General features: G+C 35.4%; 1 long non-coding RNA gene across 1 annotated transcript; it reads left to right on the top strand.

The window, feature by feature from the left end:
* Positions 1 to 708: 708 nt before the first annotated feature.
* LOC145819949 (uncharacterized) lies at positions 709 to 8,959 on the top strand. The gene is made up of 4 exons (XR_014360747.1): positions 709 to 1,164; positions 1,895 to 2,103; positions 3,636 to 3,845; positions 8,472 to 8,959. It is a non-coding gene; the product is annotated as an uncharacterized LOC145819949 (long non-coding RNA).
* The last annotated feature ends 376 nt before the right edge of the window (positions 8,960 to 9,335 follow it).

Genomic DNA, 9,335 nt, shown 5'->3' with positions numbered 1-9,335 from the left:
AATCTTTTTTAAAAGAAAATTTTAATTCTTCACTTTGGCTTGTTAAGTAAAAATTTAAAAATTTAAAGTTTTTTTTAAACTAAAAATAAAAATTAGTCAAAAAAATCAACAATAAAAAAACGAAACACCCACTAAATTTTTAGGTATGGATTTGTCTAATGTAACCTCATATATGATCTACATTGATTGGCCTGGGAATAAATTATTTTAATAAATTTTTTATTTTTTCGTTAAAATATAATATAAAAAAATTTAATATTTTTGATTTTTTTATATAATTATTATTATTTTTACTTTTTTAATGACTTATATTATTTTTTTGAATTTTCCAAAGTTACCGGATATTGACATTGGAGCATTCCTTTTTTGGGCTTTAACATTGGATTGGAGAAGAATTCTATTACATGTTTCTTATCTGATTATAGTTATGTCATTTTTTTCACATTATACGTTTCTTATCTGATTATATCTAAACATAGTTATGTCATTTTTTTCACATTATACGTTTCTTATCTGATCAGCGCGCCACCTTATTGGGAGTGCGACCCCCACTAAGAGTCTGCAGCATGATTGTCTGTTTTTGAAAAATGCTTCGAATCTTACTGGGAGTCAACTCCCAATGAAGTGACGCGTGCTAATTGACCAAAAAAAAAATTATTTTATTTATTTATTTTTATTTTTTTTGAATTTCAGCCGGTAGGGCTCGCCACCCCCACTGGGGGTCTGCAGCGTGATTGTTTTTTCTTCGTTGTCTTTAGCTTTTTCGTTCCTTTTTCTCCCACATTCAACAACAAACACAAAATCAACAAAGATCTCAATCTCCCACATTCCAGCTCTCTCCCTCTCACTGCTTCCTCACTCTGTATCTGCACTCTCTCTCTCTCTCTTTCGTCGCAATCGAACTCAGATTAGGGCAAAATTCATGTGAATCCTTGCAATTTCAATGTGGAATTGCTGATTTTGTAAGCGGAGATCAAATTTATTTATTAATGGCTTCGTTGATGGTTGAATCCCTCTGAATTGGATGTTCCAAGTTTTAAGTATTTAATGGACTTGATCTGGACCAACAATGGCGTCCTAAGCCCTTGCCATTTCATGTGCGCGGTTTACTTCGCTTTTGGTTTCGTCGCCACCAGGTTCTTCCTCGACAGATTCATCTTTCGTGTAAGATTCTTGCTTTCTATCTATGCTGCCTACGCCATTCTCTCTTTATAATCTTCTATTTTAATTTTGAAAATTGAAGCTTTTCTTCAATGTAGCTAGCTATCTATGGAGTCCTTTTCTGCATTTTAATCTCTTGAAATGTAGACTGAATTGTAGACATCAAGTACTTCAGCTCAGCCAGGGAACTGGCAAAATATAAGACAAAAGTTAAGGCTCTGTTTGTTTGGGCGGAAAGGTTTTTTTTTTTTTTTTTTTTCCTGGCCTTTGTTACGACGAAAAACGAAATTTTAACTGAAAATATTTTTCATAGTCAACCAAAATAAGTCCATTTGGGTAGAAATTGACAAAAAAATATTTTCTGAATTAAAGTCTTACCAATATTACTGCACTACCACCGCCACTGTCACCTTCACTACCACACCACCACCTCCACCTTCATCCAATCACCGCCACCACTAAACATAAAAAAAATGTTTTCTCTTAAAAAAAATTCTTTAAAAAATGTTTTCTGTTCAAACAAACGGAACTAAAATGGAAGACTCATGAAATGATGGTAATAGCAATTGAAAATCACTTTAGGATACAACAACAATGAGCTTTTATGTATCTATACAAAGGGACAATATTATTAGTTACTACTGTGTTTGTGAAAATTCAACTACTTTTGTATTTTTTTTTTCCTCATGTTTCTTAGTGTAAGTTATCTAGTTATTATTGCATTCTTTTTCAGAGGTTGGCCATTTGGTTGTTGTGCAATGGTGCCGTCCCATTTAAGTTTAATGAAGCCACAAGAGCAAAGATAGTAAAATGGTCCGAGTCTATGTGGAAGTTGACATACTATGCCACTGTTGAATTATGTGTTCTAAGAATTACCTACTACGAGCCATGTCTCAAATATACAAAAGGATACTTCAGAGGCTGGCCAAATCAAGAGTTGAAGTGAGTGATAAATTCACTTGTACTTTATGTCGGACTATTGGATAAACAAAACTCATTTGTTGAATGTTTAACATAAATAAGTATAAATCTGCAACTTTCTAATCTTCTTAGCACATTGTGGTTTATTTGCATCTAAGAAGCATAAACACTTGAGAATGTGGTGTGTCCATGTCTGACATTGACACTCATTTAGCACAAGTCCAAATGTGTCCTCTTTTTTTAATTTTTAAATATATAGACACTCTTCAAACGCTTACAGGAAACACATGTTCATCACTTAGACACCCATGAAATACATAGTATGAACAAAATAACTAAGGATCTAATGATAAAATGAAAAAAAATGTAAATTTATAGCTATCAGCCCTTTAAATTTTAGAAATTACTGTTGTATTGTATTTTTTTATGAAGGAAATATTCATACAAATGATATATAATAAATTTATAAATCTATATATCAAAAAAAAATATATATATATATATATGTATTATGTTTGTGTCCCTCATGTGTTGTGGCAGCATTTTTGTTTGTTTGTTTGTTTTTTTTTTTTTTTTTTAAATTGACATGTTGGCATGTCTGTGTTGCATCCATTATTCTTAGATTCATATAAAAAAACTCTTGGCTGTGCTAAAACGAGAAGAGGAACAAACCAGTGAACTATCTTTTAGTCTCCTAGCAGTTTTAAGATAGTTGGAAGTGCATGCCTTGCTGCATGAAATAGATGCTAGCCTGGTTGTCAAGATAGGGGTTTGAAGGAGAACTTTTCCTCTTGATAGTTGATACTCATTTTAGGTTTGCCAGAGTCGTAGTGATTTCGTATGATGAAGTATGTGGTCTTTAATATCCTCCAAGTTAGCATCTTTGTTTGGACAAATTAATATTATGGTGATTGCAGATGTTTTACTAAATTGTAGTACAGGAAAATTTTGTTGGTCAACCTTTTTCTTTGTGAGGAATTATGAACTTTTTATCATTTTTTTTAAGTTGTCAATGTTGTTTCTGAATTTTTGTAGTGCATGTATGGCTCTCTGCATGGGTTTACTCACCCTATGTAGTTGTCATATATGTGACCATTTTTTTTTCAGGGTTTCATTTCCTACAGTAAAAAACAAATATTTCTTGTCTCTTTTGAATGAAATAGTGGTGAAATATTTTTCACTAGAGGAGACAGGGTGAACATTGTCCTTTCCTATCTGCCAGTTGTTTATGAAGAGACAACAGGCAGATATTATTTCACAGTTTTATTTGCCAGTTGCATGGTCCTTTGCTGAGATATGATTTCACTTTCTTAGAATGGGTTTGCTTGTTTTCGCAATTGTTGCATCGGAAATCATTTTTCAAATTAAATTCTATTTGCTATCACAAAAAACTTGGAACATTTAACTCTGAAATGCTTCTTAAAATATTTGAGTATTAAACTTGTATTGTTTTGATAGTATTCTTAATTTTCTTTCATGACCTGTTTGATTTACCATTTCCGGCTTCCACTAAAGCTTTTCTATATGTGCCCATGTGGGTTCTACACGTACAGCATTGCTGCCCTCGTGACATGGGACACTCGAAGGATACTTCATGTCTGACTAGATAAGTCACAAGACATATCCTTCTTCAGGCCTAGGTTACCTAGTCAAGGAGACCTTCCACAACTAAGACAAAGGAGATGCAGTTCACAAGTCACAGAACCGCCAAGTCAGCAATAGGAAAAAGCAAGTAAACCCGATCATATGCCGAGCAGTGTAAGGTTGTAAGTGTTGAACATGGGTACTTGATTTATTTTGAAGAATCCATATACCAAGCATTCATTGAGTATACAGGATTTCTGAGAGAGCATCATATAGTCCATAGTTCTTTTGTACTCATTGAGAGAGGTTTGTTAGGTCTACTTTGAGTGTGAGTTCTGAAATAGGTTCCTTTGGTAGCTCATACTGCTCAGGATTTTTCCGTGATGATGTAACGCCCTCAAAATAATAACATTAAACCCATCTGATAAGACATGCATTTACATATAAACTAACCACATTCCTTTATTCCTTAGAGTTCCATTACCTAAGTATTACATGTTAACATCATAACAAAATGCCCTACGGGCTTACAGCTTTTCAAGTTAACACTTGGTTACAACAAAAGAGTACTAACTCGTTTACACATTAAGCCCTTGGCTTGAAGTTACATGTAATACATCAAAAGTTAAGCAACAAAAGTATGCCCGCCTCTAGCCTCCCAGCTATGTCCTTGGAGGTGGCATGCTACCAGTACCTGAAAATGATATTCCCATATAGGGTGAGCCACAGCCCAGTAGAAATATACTAAACCAACCATGAACAATGACTAAAAGATTAGCAATTGATAGATGGCCAACACTGATACAATCACATAAATCATATATTTATGTCAAACGACTTACAAGTCCCAATTACTTTTCATTTCCCATTTTTCAACAGATAGGCATATAAGCACTACCCACATGCTCAACAGATATGTATAACAACAATATCCACATTCTCAGATAAGCAAATAAGCTATATCCACATTCTACAACAGATATGTATAACAACAATATCCACAGATAAGCATAAAAGCTATATCCACACATCACAAAGATAAGCATATAAGCTTTATCTTCACTTCTTTAGACAAGCATATGAGCTATATCTACGGAGTTCATCCCCTATCTTCTCCCATTACTATCCGGTTTAGAGGTACATCCCCTATCTTCCCCTAAACCGCGGAGTACATCCCCTATCTCCTCCTCTACACATAACGTATATAAACACATTGGTTCTATATACAATCACCCAATACATACAGTTAATGTATTCTATCAACCGTCAAGTTTCATGACATACTTCATTGATTAGTTTCAGTTTGCCTAATCATCATGCATTGTCTACAACAATCACGACTATCCTCCACCGATAGCCCAAAGCAGTTATTTCTAAACAGAAAATAAATGCACAAATGGATATTCAATCAACATTTCATTTCCTCATTTCTCCCAATTAATTATCCCAATTAATTAAACAATGTAATTAGGCCATTTTCCATAATTACCATTTCAACCCTTAGGTCCCATTTTCATCAATGATTCAACATTAATTCTATTTCTCTATGCCAAACATGCATCTAGGTTTATTATGAATAAAACCCCAACTTTTGTAAAATTACACAAAAGTCCCAAACTTTCACAAAATTACCAAACCAAGCCCAACATCTCAAAATACCAAAATTTAAAGACAAAATCCATAGAGAGGAGTAGGATATCCCTACCTTGAAGTTTTAGCCAAAAAGGAGATGAAGACTCGAAGATCAACTTGCTCCAAATCTAAACTTTTTCAGATTAAATCGAAGCTCTCAACACCCTCTATCTTTTTAACAAAGGCCCTAGGCTAGATTCACACTCTAGGGAGATCAAATCTTAGAGAGAATATAAGTGTAGAGAGAGAGAGTCTCGGATCAAGGGTTTGATCAAAGAAAGGAAATGAAAAAGTGATGTTTAAAACGCTACTGTCCGCTGATATAAAACACGCTCGCTCGAGCGAAGACTTGGTCGCTCGAGCGACCAAACACAGAAAACTCTCGCTCGAGCCAAGAATTTCTCGATCGAGCGAATAAAAACCCAGACCGCTCGAGCGAAGGAAGCTCGCTCGAGCCAAGAAAGACAGCTCTCAGGTCCAGAACCAGGTGCAACCGCTCGCTCGAGCGAGCCACTCTGGCTCGACCCACCAGACACGAACCCCACTCTCGCTCGAGCGACCAACTCCTCGCTCGAGCGAAGGTCCAAAATTCTGGGCAGCAACACTAGGCTCCCGAACACAACCAACCTATAACAAACCTGCCTAACACATCCTATAACTCAAATATGAAGAAAAAGGAATGTAAACACGATAATAACCAACTACCAACATCCACGAACACATGTCCGAATCACTGTACAACAAGGGTAAACCCGGGATCGCTATAGATGATGTCTCATCATGTGGTCACCGTTATTTTGATTGGGTATTCATATATTACAAGGTATCTCTCTAGTTTTGTGTTTGCATGTTGTAAGTAGGCCAAAATTTTCAGAAAATGTTTCCGCCAAAACAAACGGAGCCTTAGTTAAATGTTAAAATTTTCTTTCATAAGCAGGCACCGCAGCCTGCGTGTTTTATTGCATCATAATATCACTTGCATCACGTCTTTGTTAATGTTTATTTTACAGTTTCTTCCAGATTGGCTCAATTGACGTTGCACTTCATGATGCAAGTGATGTATTTCTGGAAGCTGCTAAAGTATTCAAATATTCTGAGAAGGAACTTGGAGCAAGTGTGTGTTTTGAATTTTTTGACATTTCATGGCTTCTACTAAGGCTGATATTCTTCCCATTTTGGATTCAACCATGCTGCAGACCCCCAGTGGGGGTCGCACCCCCAGTAAGGTGGCGAGTCCCCACTGGCTGAAACTCAAAAATAAATAAATAAATAAATAAAACAGTTTTTTTTTTACCCAATCATGGCACGCCACCTCACTGGGGGTCGACCCCCAGTGGGGGTCCGAAGCATTTTTCTTTTGAATTATAATGTCCTCTAGGTATGTCCTCCAAGCAGATGTGTATTTTACGAATCAGTACCATATTGTGCTTGCCATAGCATAACCCTATGGTTGGCGTGTCACAGCTATGATATCCGTGAGTTTTTGAGGTTGTCAGAAGCATATCCCATGTCATTATACTATGTCTTCAATACAATGTTATTGACCTTGCTCGTGTTCCACGTATACTATATGCTCAATGATCATGAGACAGCTGAAAAATAGGGGGAAAGTTAGAGAAGATATACGATCTGGCTAGCATTTCACATGTCAAATATTAATTTAAGATTCTTCTTTTCATTTCAAGCAGACTATCAAGTGTTACTGAATTTACATGCAAATTCCATGAAATACCATCTCTCTTCCTCTCCCCCTCCCCCCCTTTTGTGTGTGCATGTGTGTTGACCAGGGATGAAAATAAATAATAGAACAGAACAGACGAATAGGAAAGAGTTCTACATTCAGCTGATTTAGCTTTTCAATTCCTCACATTTTAAAGTGCCAAAAATAAACTAATAAATAAAAATCCTACAGCACCAAAAACTAGACATCCAGGCAGCTTCAAAAAATACGAAAGCACAACCAAAAGAGAAGCCATGGACAATGAGACAAGTTGTGAGATTATTACCAGAATCAAAAACAAAATAGTGAAAAGCAGAGAGCTAAAAAATTAAATATCTGCTATCATAAAAATCTTTGCTGCAACTAGACAAATGCCTATTCTTTTAGCTTTATGTTTTGTGACAATTTCAGAGTCTTCACCATTTGTTGCCATCGTATTTCAGATATCTTCACCATGGGCTGCTGTTGCTATTACCACTCCCTCCATTAGTCCTTGGAGGAACTATCGTTTCTCTGATTTGAGAAACCACCTCTTCCACAAAGAAAGAGGGGTATGAGAGAGAATGATGGAGAAAGTGGAACCAACCATTGAGTTCATCTCACTCTTTCATTTTGGCTGTAGAGATAGTTTCTAGAAAGAGAAATGGGCGAAACTCATCCTAACCTTAAGTTTAGAGAGATATAAGTGTAGCCTTGGTTTAAAAAATATGTTTTATACACATCATATGATACAATATATACTTATTAATATATAGTATAATATGATTAATTCGGGGCACAGGCTGTTGAATGTATACAGCACCTGTTCATCATGAAGACAAAAAAATAAATTAATTAATTAATAAATAAATTGTCCGAGCCTGAAAATATTTTCGGTTAGGTTTTCTCAAGTTTAACCCATCCGAGTTGCAGCCCTGGGCTTTGCTCTCAATTTCACAGAACTGGACATCTTCAGTTCAATTCACCTCATGGTCAGTTCAATTGAAGCTTGAGTAGATCACAGAAAAGGTGGTTCATGGAGACTGGAGAGCGTATGCATTGTGGTTTTGGATCATCAGAGGGCTATGTGGATTTCCAGTGATGGTTAGGAACTAGAATTGCCATGACGGTGATGATTTAGATGTGGTGGGGGGGGGGGGGGGGGGAATGAAATTTGGTCCCAACAGTGATGATAAGAGGTCAATGAGGTTGATTGTTTTGGCCTTTTGGGGCTTAATCAAAGTTAAATAGGCAGTTTGTGGTTTTCTGGCACCTTGATGAGGTTGTAAAGAGAACCCCAAATGGCGTGAAGACTAGTCATCAACCATTCTTTACACAAGACAACATTGCTTGAATTCAATTTTGAAATAAATGATGTCACAATGTTGTTCATGAATCTTTCTAAAATATGAGGTTTCAGCATCTTTTTCTAATTCTGTTAAACAACTACTAACTTCTTTCTAACCAAATGCAGATTCAGAGGACGATGAGTAGGTGAAAATCTCTGCTCAATTTTTTTGGCAGTTAGATATGTAGCAGTGGGCAGATTTCTTTTTCCTGTAGTTTATCTTTTCATCAGCTCAATTTTTCGCTCTTTCCGGAGATCCTTTTTAAGCCATGGGGAGATTACTGTTGAGTTGTTTGTAGGTTTATCTCTGCATTCAGTTGGTTCAAGTGGGTTGAAAATTTTGTACTTCTCTACCTTCTTTTCTTTTTCTTTGTTATTTCTTTTTCTCTTGGGATAGGAAAGGAGGTAAGCCATATATTATGTTGCTTCTTAATAATTTCCATGTAAAAAATAATAGGTTATTCTTGTATAATTGTTTTTTTGGGTCTTTTTTTTTTTTTTTTTTTTTTACAATAGACAGATTTTTCTTTTTTTCTTTTTTTTTTTTTTCAACCTATGATATGTTGGTTTGGTTGATTTAATGCGACAATACAACAGGTGTCATTGCATTTGCATTATGACTCTCCACATTTTTCTTTTCCCAATCATAGATATTGTTGGAACAATGCCCGACTAAGTTGTGGTTGACCAATTGAGCTGTCTCAATTGGTTACTATTGTATTCTACAAGGTCAGATATCAATTCAACGCATACAAATAAAAGTTATGATTTGGGACTTATACCTTTTACTTGCACTACTATAAATTTTTAAAGATTTACCGTCATTTCTAATTTATATGAAGAATTCATAAAAAGGGGATTTGGAGTAATTATTTACAAAATAGTAAGGGAAAAATTGAGGACTTTTTTTAAGTGTGTAACTTACACCTTACAATTACATCTTTCTGTTTGCTGTCATGTTTTATGTTTACACTTTTCACTTACACCCTT

Source organism: Camellia sinensis, chromosome 2 (genome assembly GCF_055761805.1).
Source record: "Camellia sinensis isolate YWXY chromosome 2, ASM5576180v1, whole genome shotgun sequence".
NCBI lineage: Eukaryota > Viridiplantae > Streptophyta > Magnoliopsida > Ericales > Theaceae > Camellia > Camellia sinensis.
Note: the sequence above shows the minus strand (reverse complement) of the source record. Positions and strands in the feature narration are given on the sequence as shown.